Source organism: Perognathus longimembris, chromosome 7, assembly GCF_023159225.1.
Source record: "Perognathus longimembris pacificus isolate PPM17 chromosome 7, ASM2315922v1, whole genome shotgun sequence".
NCBI lineage: Eukaryota > Metazoa > Chordata > Mammalia > Rodentia > Heteromyidae > Perognathus > Perognathus longimembris.
This window is the reverse complement of record NC_063167.1, coordinates 71145262-71164809: the sequence shown is the minus strand read 5'-3', so window position 1 is coordinate 71164809 and position 19548 is coordinate 71145262.

Sequence of the window (19548 nt, the reverse complement as noted above, 5' to 3'; positions counted from 1 at the left end):
TAGACTATGGATTTATAGGGTCCTGACATCCACTCGTATTGCAGTGTAAATGTTAACTTGAATTTGATTCTGTATTGACTTTTCCATTCTTGGAACAGTTTTAACACCTGTTATGCATAGTCATCATTCTCTAACCCTGTTTTAAATGAAACAGGCTATATGCTATAAGAAAAATTATATATATATATGTTTGTGTATATATATATATATATATATATATATAGTAAACAGTGGTTTTGTGTTCCTTTGTAGTTTGAACAAGTTCTCACAACGTTCAAGGAAAATGTTGAAGGAAGATTGCCGGAAAGAACCACCAAGCACAGCCAGGCTCTGGTCCTGCCCCTTCCACTTTTATTTTCCTCTATGAAACAATTTTCCCAAAGCTCAAGAAAAATTGGTAGTTCAAAGCTATAAAGCTCTTAAGTTAGCACCACAAGTCTGAAACAAAGAAAAGAGAAAAAAAAAGTCTGGGCCACTTCTGAACTCAAGTGCCTACGCTTTATTTGCTTATAAAAAAAGATGCTATTTTGCTGGGAGCTAGTGGCTGACACCTATTCAGGAGGCTGGTGAGGATGGTGGTTCAAATCCAGCCCTGGCAGGAAAGCCCATGAGACACTTATCTCCAATAAACTACTCAGAAAAAGCCAGAAGTGGTGCTGTGGCTCAAAGTGGTAAAGCACTAGCCTTGAGCAAAGAAGCTCAGAGTTCAAGCCCCAGGACTGGCACATACACGCACACCAAAATAAGATGCACATTTTGAGCAGGTGCTCTATGAAGGTGATAGAGTTAACAGAGAAAGAAGTGAGAACATCCACAAGGGGTGACTGCAGCCTGGGTGGATAGGACCAAGGGAGGATAAGATGACACAGCAAAGGAGCACTATGGGGATGAAGTGCTAGGCTAACCAGAGCACAGGGCTCTAGAGGGGATGGGCGCCTCCACCATGCCCTGGTTGTCAGGGAAGGTTCTTGCTCAAGTGATTCCTAAGCTGGGCCTTTAATTAGCTAGAAGAGGAAGGTTGGGAGCAGAACCTACACAGGCCCATAGCTGGTTTTTCTGGCCACTTAAATAGAACCTCCTCAGCATTCCTCTTCCAATAAATGGATTGCCTGGCCCTGATCCCCACCCCATCCCACACCCACACTTGAGTTAGGACAGCAAAACTGGAGAAGCAATGCCACCACCTACACCACAAGGAAAATAGGTTCCGAATGGCCAATGGGGATCATAAACACAGGGGACTTGCTTATCAAAGGCAGGATTCATTTCAGGCGAGTCAATCCATCAATAAATCAGAGCTATTCACATGTATTTAAGAGAGTATGAACAATCGGTAGTGCTGTCTTTTGTCAGTACAGAGTACTGTTCTATGACTTGATTCCAAACCTGTTTCCACTCCCGGGGTTTTCCATTTATAAGACGTATCATCTGCCTATTTTGTAGGACTGTTTAAGGATCAAATTACTTGTTTCTAAAAGCTGTTAAGCTCACTACAAATCACTGGCTGCTTGGTGGCTCTGGCACTGGAGAGATGGAGACCTGAGCATGCCTAGCTTGTGCCCCTTCTCCAGTCTTGGTCTGTGGCTCTGGTTTGTGCCAAGAGAATGAAGCAGAGAAGAGCTGTGATGCTGGAAGAGGAAGTACATACCTGCACTTGAGTCCTGGGCTGGGGGTAGATCAGGATCAGGGCACGGGGGTGTCCAGTATGCCCAAAGTGTCTGCAGATGGTTTGCTTGTGTCCACCCAGCAAAGCCTTCCAAAGCCACAGCAGCCAGAGCTCAAGTGGGCTCAGGATGTTATGCAGTACTGGCTCTACAAGCATACAGCAAACAGAAGGCCGGAGTTGTGGCGTCCGAGAGGCCCTGACTGCAAGCCTGGGAAGCCAGAGAGTGAGAGGCAGCGTTACCATCTCTAGGGCCATTACAGAATGATGTGGGGAGCTGTGAGGGTCAAGTCCAAGCTCACTGAAGGCCACAGAAGTCAGAAGGGCTAGCAAGGTGGAGTGTCTGCTGAGAGGGGCCATGGGCAGCCATGTGGGGGACTGGAGGACCCCAGACTCTTCCATGTTTTCTCTGCAGCTCTGCGACCATGAGGTTTTGCCCTACCATATGTTTCTACTCCTTGCCTCTTAATCACAAGCCAAAATAAACCTTTTATCTTTATACTTGATTACCTCAGGTATGTTAGCCTGACAGGAAGCCGAGTAACATTGCATAAGCCTACCGTTTTAGTTATTCAATGTATGTGGCATGCAACTAAGTCTTGAGTAATACCCAGCATGTCTCTGTGAGGTACTGTGGAGGTCCGTATGATGTCAGTAAAAGTAAGCCACATCCTCAGGTGACTTAACAGGCCTACACCAGGGACAGAAGCAGGAGTGGACCCTCAGAATAACCATTTCCTTCAGCAGCCGGAAGAAGAAAATGTTCATGGAAAGGGCTGGATGGAAGTGACAGCAGAGTCCATGGAAACTCCCAGCGCTTTATGGGGGCTTTCACAACTGGATGCAGAGTATCCAGTATCCACCATTACAAAAAAGGCATCTGATGCCAAAGAAGTTAAGCATTCTTCATAAATCTTCTAAGCTTCTAAGCTTGTTCTAAGCTTCCTCTAGGCAGCTAGCTTGAGGATATGCTTCATTGACTTATGTATTCATTCATTAAATATAATTGACACTTCCTGTGCCAGGTGTTATGCAGTGTTCTAGGTATCAGAGATGAATTACCCATGGGATAGCATAGGATAAAGAGAACATGGCCTCTAGAGGAAAAAGGACTTGGGTCTAATCTTGTCTCCAAGACATGATATTCAAAACACTGGAAATGTTCCGTGTCCTCAGTTTCTTTATCCATGATATGAAAATAAAAATGCATTTTTCATTAGTGGTATTATGGGGATTAAACTGGATAACATATACTGTTTCTCCCTGAGTTGGAATTTAGTAGCTATCCACTACTATTTTATCATAGACATGAGGACGAGTAGGAGCTGGCAGGAGAAACGGTGGGAAAAGCCTCAGACAATACTTGTATGTAGAAGAAAGTAGTCGGGTGCTGGTGGCTCACACCTATCATCCTAGCTACTCAGGAGGCTGAGATCTGAGGATCATGGTTCAAAGCCAGCCCAGGCAGCAAAGTCCATGAGACTCTTATCTCCAGTGAATCACCTAAAAACTAGAAGTGGAGCTGTGGTTCAAAGTGATAGAGTGCTAGCCTGGGACAGCAGCCAGGCCCTGATTTCAAGAGACCCAAACAAAGAAAAAAGGTCCTTTCCCTGACCGCGTGTATTCGTGAGAGAACAAGATTCTCACTGGAGTGCTGCTTCAGGCTCTGTACACCGTTATTCTCTGTATTCAGGAGTTCCTGGACACTCTGGTGCAATGTGGAATTTGCTCCACAGGTTCATGAGTGGAAAGTTTGGTCTCCAGCTCACAGTGCTATTTTGGGAAGTGGTAGAAACTTTTGCCTAGACAGGAGGTAGCTCATCCAAGGGAGTGGAATATCCTTGGGTGCTCCATCTCACCCTGCTTGCTCCTTCTGGAATTCCTCTGTCTAGTTCCTGTCTGCCATGACATGAACAGCTTCCTGCACATGCTCTGGCCACCATGATGATCTGCCTAACCACAGGCACTTTATCACTGGAGATGGAGGCCAAAAATAACTAATACTGGACTTAGGAGTACTGTTAGGTTTATTGACTCATAGCTAGGTGCAACTCATTTAGAAATAGGCCCTAATTACCGAGGCGTCATCTTCTTTTCCCTTTCTATGCCAGCCTGGTACAGTCATTCTGGGTAAACACATTTGTTCCACATACCCAACGTTGTTCTCTGGTAACTTATTTTGAGGCTGGAATCCATGGGGATTGAGAGTCAGCAGACTGTAATGTCGTGTCCTTTGGGATTTCAGATCTAGAGATGAAGTCTTTATTAACTTAAATATAATTAATTTGGACCTTTTAAATCTTTGTTTCACTATCTTCCATGTCTTATTTCCTTCCACCTTGGTATTCCAGGGGCAGGGGATATGCAACTGGTTGACTCTACAAAAGCTAAAAGTAGTTCATTATGGCTAGAACATACAGTGTAGGGAAAGATGGTGGGAGAAAAGGATGGAGAGATGCATATAGAATGTTCTGCTCAAGAGATCTGGGGCTAAAATGTAGAAAGAGAAAAACAAAAGGATAGAACCAGTCTCAGAACAAAATAATCCATTTCATGACACTGAGACAGGAAATTCCTAGGCTGAAGCAAGAAGCCCATGGAGTCTCTGGTTCAAAAGCCGAAAGTTTTGTCTCTTGCAGGGTGATAGGAGCAAAAGATACTTCAAGAGCTGGTGAAGAAAGTCTGAAAGCAACTGCTGTCCCCAGTTACCTAGAGAAGCAGGACCAAGATCCTCCTGAAACCAGGAGCCTGGACAGGCAGCAGGCTGTGACTGGCAATGCTATGTCCCTAGATTACAGTGGGATAAGAACTTCAGAAAGCCCATGTGAGACCTGACACTAGAAGGCTAGCAAGCAGAAAAAGGAAACGGAGAGGAGACCACAGAGGGAATGAGATTCAATAATAACAATAATAACTTAAAACAAAATAGAGAAAAAGTAACTGAAAACTCTTCCCCTGCAATGAGCCTAACCACCATGTCCCAAACATAAAAATAGTTGGTACTGAGAAAGACATTCAATATAATGAATACTCAGAAAGTGAGTTTATGCCTGATAAATATAACTTTATGGAACTGGCAAAGATTATTGACCTATGTATTTCTGTCTTCTCTGATCAATAAAGTCATATTTATCACTTCTTTCCTCAGACTTCATGTGTAACTGGTAAATATGAAAAGGGACTACTAGAAATCTCAAAAAGTGGGGCTGGGAACATGGCCTAGTAGCAAGAGTGTTCACTTCGTATACATGAAGCTTTGGGTTTGATTCCCCGGCACCACATATGTAGAAAGTGGCCAGAAGTGGCTCCTGTGGCTCAAGTGGGAGAGTGCTAGCCTTGAGCAAAAAAGAAGCCAGGGACAGTGCTCAGGTCCTGAGTTTAAGGCCCAGGACTGGCCAAAAAAGGAAAAAATTAAAAAAAAAGAAATCTCAAAAAGTAAAATCATTTTTCATTGAAATGAAAATGGAGCTAGCCAAAGTTGAGGAGAAAGAGCAACGAATGAAAGGGATGTAAACAAAATATGGGGGAAATTTTCAGACTAATGACGTTATGTTAACTGGCTTCAACTTTTATCTTAAAGGAATCTCAGAAAGGAAAATGGTGGGCTTTTATTAAAAGAGCGAGTGGTGATGCTGAAAGTTTTGTAATAAAAACATCAGAACATAGTGTGTGCTTAGCGCACAGATATAAGCAGACTAAGTCCTTTTGTCACATAGTGAAATTATAGAACTAAAGATAAAATCAAGTTATCAAAGGGAAAACATTATTTACAAAGGAACTATAATTTTATCACAATCACCAGTAGAAATAAGAAGATTATCAAGGAGGATATTTTTAAATCCCTGCCAAGAAATGAAAGAAAACACAACTTAAGAGACCTTTGGCATACTTAGTACTGTAATAGAGAGGTCAGATCTGGCCAGTGCCATCATTAGCTGTGGAGGAACTTCAGGTTGACTCCAGCTCAGATTAGAGCAGAAGCCAACTCCATCTTCACTAAGATCTCCCTCACCCTATCCAGGGAAGTTCCCCTTCGCTGTGATAAGATTGTGTAAACTGCTTGACCACCTGAAGCATGGAAAGTTCAAGGAACGTTCAAGGTTAAACTCATGCCCTCCTATGAGTAGGCGTATCCACCTGCATCTTGTGAGCCCCGCCAAATCCATGCGCCAATTCTAACTAGAATGATAGGTTGGTTCAAATAGATACTATGAGACAGACTTTAACTCTACTGGCCACCTGCATGTGGCCTAACTGTTAGGTTTTTAAAGTAGGTAACCGGTAAAGGAGAACGCCACGCGGTATTCAGGCAGGAGAGAACGTTTATTACCGAACTGCTGGCCGGAGAGAAGGGAGAGAGAGAGAGAGCGACCCCCACCCAGCCCTGCTTTATTTAGGGCAGGGGCAAGGGGTGTGGCCAGGTGGATTAGGAGGTGACCTCAGGGAAAGGGGAGGTAACTGCCTCCAGGTCTGCAGGTTACCCAGGTAACTGGGTGGAGACTTAATGAGGTGGGGGCATCTGCATGTAGCCCTCAGGGAGAGGACCTAACATTCCAGCCTTTTAATAGAAATGAAAAAGGACGAAGACTCTCTCTGGCTGCTTCCTGCTGACAAGGGGCGTCGGCATTAGGGGTAAAAGGCAGAAATATGGCCTCTCCTGGAGAAGGCGAGCAGCAGGGGCCCTTGGTGGTAGATGCCAGTCCTTGAATGAAGCCTGGAAGAAGTCTCATGAGGCAGGGGTTGGGCAAAAAAAAAAAATATTAAGGCAAAAGGAAGGGTTTAGGGCACAAAATTAAAAATTGGATTACTTGGACAGTTCTTATACTCAGGTATGGACATTAGATGGACAAGCTACTATCTCTTGATCCCCCGGCTCTGATTAATTTTGAAAGGGCGAGACAAAGTGACTCCATTTAGGATCTGACATAATTCTCCTCTTACTCCTCTCCATGATCCTTGTTCCCTGAACTGGCTGAGTCCCAGGGATCTAGGTGCTTGTTGCTGGGATGGCTTGTCCCCGATGGCATTCACAGGATTTGAACTCAGGGCCTGGGCACTGTCCCTGAGCACTTCTGCTCTAGGCCAGTACTCTACCACTTGAGCTCCACTTTCGGCATTTGGCTGGTAAGAGATAAGTCTCTTGAGCCATGCTTCCAGCCTGGCTCTTCGCTGATTAATTGGGAGATGGAGTTTGAGAGAGATTTTCTGCCCTGGCTGGCTTCGAACTGCAATCCAAGGGAGTCTTTGCCACAAAAGCCCTTTTTTATTTCCAATTAAAACAACAGGGAGACCAAGGGGAGTAGAGCTTACCTGTACCTTGTCAAGAATTGACCAAATACTTGCCAGAATTCTGCAATGACAAAAACTCAGTAGATGTGATGAGTTTTAGCACAGATATATAGCTAGATGGACATACTAACAAATGACATTTACACAGACATACACACTGTGCACATAGGTTTTACAGCATGCAAAAATGAATTTCAGCAGTAGAGTCTTTTGGAATTCCAATAGTAAATGAAATTTTTCTTTGCCCAATATTTTAAACCACGTGGTCGGTTAGAAAAACAATTTTGCTAGCAAACAACAATTTTAAGATTATCAAATGTTGAAATCATATTTTGATAAACTCCAGTGGGATGCCATGTTGAGGGGGGTGGCAGGAGGACACAAACACTAATAGAGAACACGTGGCATGGCATAATGGCGCCTGAGCTGATGCCTGTTAAACCCAATATCCACCACGTGGTCAATGCTGGAGAAAAGAACTTTTAGATCTTTGCCAACAAAGCACATTGGTGGTCAAGCCTCAGTTTCGAAGCTCTGTGAAAAGAGGCAGCTTTGTGAGCAAGGCACACAATGATGGTACGACTTGGGAATTTTATAAAGTAAGCAAGTAAGCAGGCAGATGAGAGAGAGAGGGAGAAAAAGGAAGAGAAAGAGAGGAAAAGAGAAAGAGAGAGAGAGCCTGAATATAAGTGACTTCTAACCAATTACCATTGCAGTGGCAAAAACTGTATCTGAGCGAGTATTTCGAGCAGGCCTCATTGCACTGTCAAGAGGTGTGCTAGCAGAGTCTTCATTGCAGTGGCAAAAACTGTATCTGAGCGAGTATTTCGAGCAGGCCTCATTGTCAAGAGGCGTGCTAGCAGTGTCCCGGCTCGGGTGTGACTGTGATGCACAACCCAAAAAGCACGGGAGGGAGGCGCCTGGTGAGTGAATGAGCTTACCGGGCAGAAGCGGCAGGCAGAAGCGGCAGGCAGAAGCGGCGGACGGAGCGGCAGAGAACCCGAGCAGCAGCAGTTTCACTCACCAGGGTAGACAAGTGGTGTGGAGGTGGATGTGGATGTGGAGGCCAGCAATGATATTAGTGAAAAGTGCCGCGTGGCTACTCGCAGCAGTTCGGTTCGCGGAAAAAGGGCCGTCAGGACTGGGGATACTCCCAGAAAAAGGAGAAAAATAAGAGGGGAATTCCGCCTGTCCTGACTCTTAAGCCCTTCCCGAGTCACGGCACCATATATGTTAGGTTTTTAAAGTAGGTAACCGGTAAAGGAGAACGCCACGTGGTATTCAGGCAGGAAAGAAAGTTTATTACCGAACTGCTGGCCTGTGGCCAGGTGGATTAGGAGGTGACCTCAGGGAAAGGGGAGGTAACTGCCTCCAGGTCTGCAGGTTACCCAGGTAACTGGGTGGAGACTTAATGAGGTGGGGGCATCTGCATGTAGCCCTCAGGGAGAGGACCTAACACTAACATGCTCTGTAAGTGTTGTATCCTCATTGGCCGCCTGCGTGTGGCAAGTTTGACTGTGATGTTGGCCTTATAACCAGGCTGGAAGGCCACACGTGCACGCAGTTCCAGCTCCCGAGTCTGGGCTGCACAGGTGTGGGCGGTTCGCTTTTTGTTCACTTTTTACTTCCCCAATAAATCTGTCTTTTTGTCATCTTGTAGCTGGAGACTGTGTGGTGGACTCTTGGGGGAACCAGGAATCCCCTCCCTGGGGGGGGACCCCGTTTCATTGTAGCAAACCCCCACTCTACTTCAGTACTTACTGCAAAGACATTTCTAAGAGGGAACTTCAGAGCTACAAGTGTCTACATTAAGTGGTCACATCTCAAATAAATAACCAAATGATCCTCCTCCAGCCCTTAGACCGATAATAATAAGACACACTCAAGATTAGTGGATGTAGAGAAACAGTAAAGATCTAATTAAAAATAAATGAAATGAAGACTAATAGAATAGTATCAAGATCAATGAAACAGAGTTGATAGGGTGGGAAATGTCTAGCTGAAGGGCCCAAGAAATCATTTGGCACATGATGGACAGACATGTATTCTGGACAGCTGCTAAGGCCTGTCAGCCTGAACTAAGAATTTCATATGGCCTGCAAATAAGTTTATAAATATCCAAAAGGTCCTTAGCAGAAAAAAAGGTTCACTACTGCTGCTTTAAAAGATAACAAGACAAAGGGATTTCTGTACCCTTTGTCTTGTATACAAGTTTATCTGATTTGTGGATGGGAAGAGGAAGCACAGAAATGGTGGGACAAAGGGTGAACCAATGCAACAGTGATGCTTACTAGACGCTGTTGGAAATAAACTTTACAACTTGGGGGAGAAGGGGAGTGTGGGGAGAAATTGAGAGAAAATGGGAGGGTAACACTGTTCAAAAATGTAATAGGGAAGTCAGATCTGGCCAGTGCCATCATTAACTATGGAGGGGCGTCAGATTGACTCCAGGTCAGATTAGAGCAGAAGCCAATTCCATCTTCACTAAGATCTCCCCCACCCTATCCAGGGAAGTTCCCCTTTGCTGTGATAAGATTGTGTAAACTGCTTGACCACCTGAAGCATGGAAGTTTCAAGGAATGTTCAAGGTTAAATCTGTGCCCTCCTATGAGTAGGCATATCCACCTGCATCATGTGAGCCCCGCCAAATCCATGGGCCAATTCTAACTAGAATGATAGGTTGGTTCAAACATACTGTGAGACAGACTGTAACTCCATTGGCCACCTGCGTGTGACCTGGCATGCTCTGTAAGTGTTGTAACCGCATTGGCCACCTGCGTGTGGCAGGCTTGACCATGTGGTGTTTGCCTTTATAACCCGAACTTGAGTGTGGCCCAGGGCCGCTGGGGGCACGTGGTCCCAGCTCCTGAGTCTGGGCTGCGGCCCTGGCCGGGCCAGCCTGCTTTTTACAGTTGTGGTTCCAGCTCCCGAGTCTGGGCCGTGACCCTGGCAGGTCAGTATACTTTTTACCTCCCCAATAAATCCCCATCTTTTTACTTGAGACTGTCTCTGAGTGGTGGACTCTTGGAGGGATGGGGGATTCCCCCCACCCTCGGACCCCATTACATTGTGGTCCCCTCCCTTGGTGGGGTCCCCCATTACAAAAAATAAATGTACTCATTACCTTATGTGACTGTAACCCCTCTGTACATCACCTGTACAATAAAATCATTAAAATTTTAAAAAGTTAAAATTAAAACAAGCCAGATGCCAGTGACTCAACACCTGCAATCCTAGCTACTCAAGATGCGGAGAGCCAGGGAGTTCAAGGTCAGCCCAAACAGGAAAGTCTGGGGTGCTCTCTCTCTAACTAGCCACCAAAAAGCCAGCAGTGGAGATATAGCTCAAGTGGTAGACTTCCAGCCTTGAGTGAAAAAGGCAAGGGACAACAACACCCAGGCACTGAGTTCCAGCTCCAGTTTTGGCGTGTGTGTGTGTGTACACACACGTGTGCGCACACATACACACACATACACAACTATGTACATACAAGATTGACAAAGAAGCCACAATCAAATTAACCAAAACAAGAAGATAATAAAATTAGAGATGAAAATGGTAAAGTTCGATAAATATTACTGAAATCCAAAGGATCATTAGGGACTATTTTGGAAACTTATACTCCAATAATTTAGAAAACCTAGTAGAAATTAATATAAGTCTAGATCAATGAGACCTACCCACACTGAACCAACAGGACATAAACGATTCCTACAAGGAGGAACAAGACTGAAGTCATGATGAAGACACTCAGATTCTGACCTTTAAGGACAAACTCACAGTGGCCCTCAGCCTGTTCCACAAAATAGACATGGAAAGACTCACTCTGAAGCCAAAATTGCCCTGCTACAAAACCAGGAAAAGACATACATCTGAAAGAAAACTACAGACCAATTTTCCTGGTAAACATAGATGAAAAAGTCCTCAACAAAATACTTGCAAACAACATTCAACAGCACATTAAAAAGATCATATGCCGCCATAAATGTGGTTTCAGCTCAGGCGTGCAAGGATGGTTCATTATACACAAACCAATTAACAGGATAAATCATAGAATCAAGGACACATGTCACATGAACATCTCTATCAGTACAGAAAACTCCTTTTGGCAAAATTCAACATTTCTACATCACAAAAGACTTGAAGAAACTAGGGGAGGGGGCATCACACCTTTGTGACAAAGATGGAAAAACTGAAGGCATTTTTTTTTCAAAACTGAGAATAATATTTCCATGACTGGGGTTGTGACTTGACCACATATTCAACAACTAAAATACTAGAAATTTTTTTAAAAAAAACTTTATTCTAAAGGCACTTTGTTTAGTAGCTTCAAGCAGGAAAACAGCCTAAAGGGCTTACAGATTTCCAATTATGAACTGTAAGGTTTTGTTTCTACTGTACAGCAATTCCAAAATACAAATTAGATGTAAATTTCAAACTTCCTAATTTGAGCATAAAAAAAAAATCAAGTAAAGTTCAAGTAATCCATAACAGGCATAAACCTATTAGAAGCATTAAAAGGGAATCTGGAAATCTGCAAACCGGAAGTTTCCAGGTATTAAAAAGGCAATAATGACAGCTATGACTCATATTTCCTTTCTCTGTGTGTGTGCTGATCCTTGAATTTGAACTCAGGACCTAAGCACTGTCCTTGATCCTTTGTACTCAAGGCTAGCCCTCTACCACTTGAGCCACAACTCTACTTTTGGCTTTTGCTGGTTATTTGGAGATAGTCATTGCATGGACTTTCCACCCCAGGCTGGCTTTGAGCCTTGATCCTCAGGTCAGGCTTGAGTAGACATTTTGCTCACTGCTTCCCTGAACATCAAGAGCTTTATGTCATCTGGCTGGCTTGCAAAGATACAGAGGCACTGGACAAACGCTCTGGGGTAGGCTTGGGTAGGGGAAGTTTATCCAGGAGACTGCCCAGAGCATATAACCATGACTTAGTTAGGTGTCATCATCCACATAAACTATTTCAAAAAACAGCAGTCAAGGAGGAGGAGGAGAAGGAACTGGGCACAACTACACACACCTGTAATCCTGGCTACTCAGGAGGCTTAGATCTGAGGATCATGCTTCAAAGCCAGACTGGGCAGAAAAAAGCACCAGAGACTCGTTATCTCCAATTAACCAGCAAAAATCCAGATGTAGAGGTATGGCCCAAGTGACAGTGTGCCAGCTTGGAGCAGAAAACACTAAAGAATAGCTCCCAGACTACCAGCACACAAAATTGCACATATATAAGGAGTGAAGAGACAGCGGAAGCTTTGACGGCTAAAGGCCGGGCCACTTGCTGTTGGATGAGTTGGGGCAAGCTGCACACCCTCTCAGATCCTCAGTAGTGTCGAGCTAAAGTAACTTCCTTTATAGATTCTTGCAGTGATGAACAGACAATGAGAACGGACAATGCAGTGATGAACAGAGCAATGAGAAAAGCTATGGAAAGTGCCCAGAATTGTTAATGTTGACAGTTAAAACACATTTAAAAACCAGCACAGCCACATGCACCCAAGTCTTCATTTTCCTAATTTTGTTCCTTTCCTTATTTAAAAAGAATAGATGTTACCACCATAATTGTCATGTCAACAACCCCCCCCTCCAAAACAAAACAAAACAAAACAGAACAGACAGGGTAAAAGCTCTGAGGTCACTGCTGGATGTTCTGTTCTGTCAGGTAGACATGTACAAATGAAGACTTCAGTGTTCTTTAGACAACTGGTGGAGAGGCAGAGCAGGAGGAGAAACGCCGGGCTGGGAACTCAGCTTCCTCTGTGCCAGCAGCTCCATGCGGACACCAGAAATGAGCCCCACACTAAACCAACATTTGCAACACTGAAATAAGAGACATCATTTAAAACCAGGGTAAAAGTAGCCTGGACTGGCCCATTCACTACCTGGGTTCAGAGACACAAAACCCATCAGCCACCCGCCCCACGCCCTGTGAAAATCCCACTGCTGAGTGCTCTTGAGAGTAGCACCTTACATTTGTGAAGGGCTCATGCTATGCCAGGAAATTTATATATGCTAGCTCTTAGAATTTTGAGACCCTAGTGATTTCCATCTTAGAGACAATAGAACTCAGGGCTGCTATTGAAACTGGAGAGGTTTCAACATAGCCCCAACATGGGAAGGGGAGAGGGAAAAGGAAAGAGAGGGCAGATGTGAAGTCAGTGTAACTATGTATAAGGCACCTCAGAAAATGTTGATCACTAGAGATTGGGGGTATGGGGGAACTGAAATCCCATAGTGACACCATGGGGTAATTAACACACTAAAAGAAAATGACAGGACACAGTGGCACTGTGGCTCAAAGTGGTAGAACACAGCTTTGAGCTGAAGAGCTCAGGAAGAGCGCCCAAGCCCAGACTTCAAGCTCCACAATGGAAGGAAGGGAGGGAGGGAGGGAGGGAGGGAGGGAGGGAGGGAGGAAGGGAGGGAGGGAGGGAAAGGAGGGGAGGGAGGGGAGGGAGGGAGGGAGGGAGGGAGGGAGGGAGGAAGGGGGAGGGAGGGAAGGGAGGGGAGGGAGGGGAGGGAGGGAATGACAGGAAAGTAAAACAGGTATGTGTGGGGGTTCCAATGAGAGGGGATCTAATGAGGAGGGTGAATGAGGACTTATAAGGTCCACATCATTTATTTGCATAAAATAAACAATGAAACCTGTTGAAATTGTTTTAAGAAAGGCAGTGGGATGCAAGAAAGAGATGGAGGGGGTAAGGGGAATCCAGATACACTGTTTCCATGTGTGGATATGTCACAATTAAACCCCTCCTTGGTCCCACGCACAATACTGATAAGACAAACAGGGAAGGAGGAAGAGGAGGAGGAGTGGAGGAAGGGGGTAGGGAGAGAGGGATGGAAGGAGAAGGAAAGGCAGGCAGACAGGCATTAAAGTCCCCAACAACAATGGGTTAGTAGGAAGGAGCATAAATCTCAGCAGACAGCCTGGACCCCTATGAACCCAGAGCCCCAGGCTGCTGGCCTTCTCTGCCACTTCAGGGCCCCTGTGGTGTGGCCTTGCCTCCTATTCTCAGATCTCAGCCTCCTGAGTGGCTCAGATTGCAGGCTTATGCCACCATCACTGGCCTCTAAGGCTGTAATTTTAAAAAGAGGGCCATGGCCCCAGCTCCCTGCTGATGGGAGACAAGGAATGACCAGTGAATGCTTTTCTTAAAACAGATTCTTTAAACTGCATTTTATACTGCATCTGCATGTGGAATGTTTATTTGCTAAGAAAAGCCACATCTTGCTCCAGTGGTACATTCCCTAGAATGAGGAAACTGAATAAAATATCACTGCATTTCCCATTTTCATTTTGCTGCATGAGGCTAGCGGGAAAAACAGTCTGCTTTTCAAAGCAATGTGTCTGTGCTGAGTGGCAGGGCCCTGGGACAGGGTTCCCCCAGCTGGCTCTGAGTAGTGACGGGGTAGTGAGCTGTTGTCAAGGCCTTTTCCTGATTTAGCTCTTATTCCAAAGGGAAAACCCCACACAAGAAGACATCACAGAAGAGACATTTTGGCACCAGATTTTGTTCTGGGAGAGGATGTCTGTTGTGGGAATGGGGGTGCGGAGGTTGAGGAATTTAATCGCAGTTTTTTGGAGGGGCAGGCAGAGGATTTCTCACAGTTTTATTGGGGGGCAGGCAGAGGATTTCACAGCAGTAAAGAAGACAGGTTGATGCTGGTGGATCTAAGAGACAGGAGAGGCAAGACCCCACTGTTCCTCCCCACACACAGGCCCACCACCCTCCAATGCCCAGCTATCTCTGTCTCAGTTCCTGCTTCGTTTTGGAGGGATATTTTCTCCTGCTAGGTAAGTAAACACAGTTATGAAACATTGCCTGTTTCCCTGGTCTCAGAATGGAGCCACCTTCATGTGAAAACAGGAGAAAACTTGGTCAAGGTTCCCCGTAGATATATTAAAATCAGTCGCTAAATTTATTATTCTCCAAATTGAACTAATGGCAGTGTTTGTTGGTTTTGGAGTCTCCATAAAAATATATCCTATTTGGTTCAAGATGTGGCCTTTAATGGAAGCAAAGCCTAACTTGCCTGAAGTGTTTAAATAAGTGAGTCCAGGGTTTAACCAACCTGATTTGAAATTCTTTGTCCACAAAGTAGAGATAAATCTTTATGCAGTGACCTATTAACTGCCTCTGTGGAAACTGAGCTTTGGGCTTTGTTTCAGTTATAAAATAAGGTCACCATGCTTTGGCTGAAGGAAAAAAAAAACTGATGTAGCTACTTTGATAATTAAAACGTACAGAGTCGTGAAGAGATGATATATTTAAACCTCTAAAATTTAACATGCAAGCTATAAAACTGCAGGAGAGAGGGATAAAGGTCCCTTATTACAGCACATCAAATTAAATATTAGTAATAGGGTACTTATGTCACCCTTTAATAAAGAATTCCAAAAAGTTTTTTCAGAAACTTAAATTCAAGTGGTGAGTCACCTCCTGTCTGCCCCATTATGTAAGAGCACCTGAAGAGAGACTGTGCTTTAGGGACAAAATTTAAATAAATCCGTTGCAGAGATTCATTGGTGCTGCCAGCCAAGGCATCAAGACTCAGAGCAAGTTGACCTGGACTTTAACATGAGGCTTTTGATGGACAGACAGTCAAACCTGCTGCCTAAACACTAGCCTCACTCCTGCCTGAGAAGTGTTTTCTCTCTCTCTCTCTCTCACTCTCTCTCGCTCTTTCTCTCCTTTCCCAAATGTACCTAGATATGCTGCTCTGGACTCTGGATGCAAACACCACATCAAGAAGCCACGTCTAAGCAACTTCTGAACAGAACTCCAGTAGTGGGCTGGGGATGTGGCTTAGTGGTAGAGTGCTTGCCTAGCATGCACGAAGCTCTGGGTTTGATTCCTCAGTACCACATAAAGAGAAAAGGCCGGAAGTGGCACTGTGACTCAAGTGATAGAATGCTAGCCTTCAGCAAAAGAAGCTCAGGGACAGTGCTCAGGCCCTGAGTTCAAGCCCCAGGACTGGCAAAAAAAAAAAAAAAAGAACCCCAGTAGTAGTAGCTCAACAAATAGGAGCGAGGATTGACAAATGGTACTGCATCAAGTCACAAGGCTTCCGCACAGCAAAGGAAATAGTCATCAGGGTGAAAAGCTAGCCTACAGAGTAGGAGAAAAATCCTTGCCACCTATACATCTGACAAAGGCTTACTAGCCAGAACACACAGGCAGCTTAAAAACTTGAACTCCTCAAGAAACACCAGCCTGGGGCTGGGAATATAGCCTAGTGGAAAGAGTGCTTGCCTCCTATACATGAAGCCCTGGGTTCGATTCCTCAGCACCACATATAGAAAATGGCCAGAAGTGGCGCTGTGGCTCAAGAGGTAGAGTGCTAGCCTTGAGCAAAAAGAAGCCCCAGGGACAAGTGCTCAGACTCGAGTCCAAGCCCCAGGACTGGCAAAAAAAAAAAAAGAGAAACACCAGCCTGACTAATAACTGGGCAAAGGTACTTCTCAAAGGAGGAAGGACACACGGCCAATCAATATCTAAAGACTCTCAGTATCCCTGGCCATCAAAGATATACATTTAGATTCTATCTCACTCCAGGTAGCATTGCTATCACAAGAACAAAAGTAACAACCAGTGCTGGTGAGGTGGGGGTGGGGGGAAGGGAACCCTTACAACCTGTTGGTGGGAATGTAAACGAGTGCAACCACTGTGGAAATCGATATGGAGGTTCCTCAGAAAAAACTAAAACCAGACCTGCCCTATGATCCCGGAAGACTGCTCTTAGGTGTAAGTCAGCATATAATCCATGCACGCGTGCTGCAGCACTATTTACAATAGCCTGCTGCCCTTCAGCTGATAAGTGGATCAAATAATGTGAAATAAATATGGAGTATTATTCAGCCATAAGGAAAATTGAAAGGATGTTGTTTGCAGGGAGATGTATGCATCTGGAGGCCATCATAGTAAGTGAAGTAAGCCAGATTTAGTATGACAAAAGTGACATGTTTTCTTACATATGTAAAGGCTAGACTTAGATAAACATATGTGGCCAGGCACTGGTGGCTCATGCCTATAATGCTAGCTACTCTGAAGGCTAAAATCTGAGGATCACAGTTCAAAGCCAGCCCAGGCAGTTAAGTCCATGAGACTTTTGTCTTCTATAAACACCAAAAATCCAGAAGCAGAGCTGTGGCTCAAGTGGTAGAGCACCAACCTTGAGTGAAAAAGCTACAGGAGAGCATACACGCATACACACATGTAAGCTTTACATGTAATTTCTGTTGTAATCTAGGCATGGGTTTTACCTGGAGCTATATTAGTGTTCTATGTATTTATCCTGCCTTAATCATGAAAAATGATTTTCTGAGCTGTAAATGGCACTGTCCCCAAGGACCATCTCCCCTTTGCTGCAAACTAGAATACATAGTAGAATAGCTACAGATATTGAATACCAATGCTTTGAGAGGCTGGAATTTTTATCTCCCTGGCTACTGAACACACCAGCTATAAATTATATTTTATTACCTTCTAGAAAAACAAATTAAGGGTGGGCAATTCAAATTCTCCATGCAAAACAGCTATCTGAGAAGTAAAACTCGGCCGGACAATTTGCCATTTCTCTCCAGGGGAAAATGAAGAATGTGTTTGTTTTCAAAGTAACTGAAATACCTGACACGCCAGTTGGTCCTGTAGCTTCAGCCGGCTGGGTGCTGGGGGATACACTCGATGGGCACCAACAGGCGGGCATCCGCCATCTCCCCCCTCCTCCACCGCCCAAAGCACAGAGATCAGAGCACAGCCTCTGGTGAGGCAAGGGCTTACTTGAATAATTTCCTGATTTACTCTTGCACCATCCTGATTGGATGTGACATCACAGTGGAGCTTCCTCAGTCTTTCAGTAGCATCCTTCCTTTTGTGAGCTGTCCTTGTTTAAGTTCAAGTATTGGTTCACCCTTTTCGATTTCCTTTATGCTTTGTTCTACCTTGGTGTGTCATTGGCTCCTACTGTCACATGGGGCGGGGTGGGGGGGTAAGAAATGGGAGTGAAGAGCTCATATTCTTGGTGTCTCCAACAAATAATTGAACAAACACACACACACATAAGTAAAGTGGCAAAGCCAGGAAAGAGAGAGGGAAGGAGAGCAAAGGGGAGCGGAAAAGAGGGGAGAGGAAAGGAGAGGACTTCCTAATGGCAGTGGGCTGATCTTGGGGACATGAGAGGGGATGTCCACATGTACAAGGTTGCTATCCCATGGTTCTAAGTACATGTATGAGATGCAGTGCGAATGCAATCCTGAAGTAGGAGTTTGTTGGGCAATGGTCAGGCTAAAGATTCACGCACATGCATGTGTGTACAACACACACACACACACACACACAGTACAAGTGTCTCACTTTGGCCAGAACTGGCCTGTGGTTTTCTGTCCCTCTAGGGAGAAATCCTGACAAAGACCTCACAAATGATTTTGCATTGTGTGCCTGGGAATATTCCTGGTAACTAACCTGCCTAACTGCATTGTTTTTGATTCTTTTATTTGTTCAAACTATTTCTTCTTAGCCTCCCATCTCCCCTTTTAAGATGTTTCTTCTTTCTCTGATGTCCCATGGGACATGAGGTGCCTCTCTGCCCCATTCATTCCGGGGGTCAGGACCTGGGTTTCTCATAGTACAGAGCACTCCAGCCCTGCCTCAGCCCCAGTCATCCCGGAGCCCATTATCGGAGCCAGGAGGTCACCCACTGAAAGGCTGCTTCCCTCTCCAGCACTCTCTTGGGACTGGCCATTTCTTCAGGAAGAAAGTTTCCATTTGGCCCTTGAAAGTCCTTCCCTGCTAATCTCCCTTTTGAAAAGAGAGAAAAGCCTCAGGCCAAGAGCTTTTGGCATGTGTAATAGAATCTAGCTAGAGCTTTATAACCTTGTGTTAGTTTTTATTATATAAGTATCCCCTATTTATGGCAAGTGATATTAGTTTTCTTTTTTATAATCACTCAACATAAAGTTTCTACATGTAAGTTTAAAATGCATTAATTTAAAATAAAACATTAATGGGGTCCTCCCAAGGGTAGGGACCACAATGTAATGGGGTCCGACGGTGGTGATCCCCTATCCCTCCAAGATCCACCACTCAGAGACAATCTCAAGTAAAAAGATGGATTTATTGGGGAAGTAAAAAGTATACTGACCGGCCAGGGTCACGGCCCAGACTCGGGAGCTGGGAACTCAACCATAAAAAGCAGGGCAGGCTGGTCAGGGCCGCAGCCCAGACTTGGGAGCTGGGAATGCGTGCCCTGGGCCACGCTCAGGGTGGAGTTATAAAGGCAAATACCACCTGGTCAACCGTGCCACATGCAGGTGGCCAATGAGGTTACAACACTTACAGAGCATGCCAGGTCACACACAGGTGGCCAATGGAGTTACAATCTGCCTTAACTGTTTGAACCAACCTATCATTTTAGTTAGACTTGGCGCATGGATTTGGCGGGGCTCACATGATGCAGTTGAATATGCCTACTCATGGGAGGGCACAGGTTTAACCTTGAACGTTCCTTGAACCTTCCACAACTCAGGTGGTCAAACAGTTTACACAATCTTATCACAGTGAAGGAGAACATATATATAA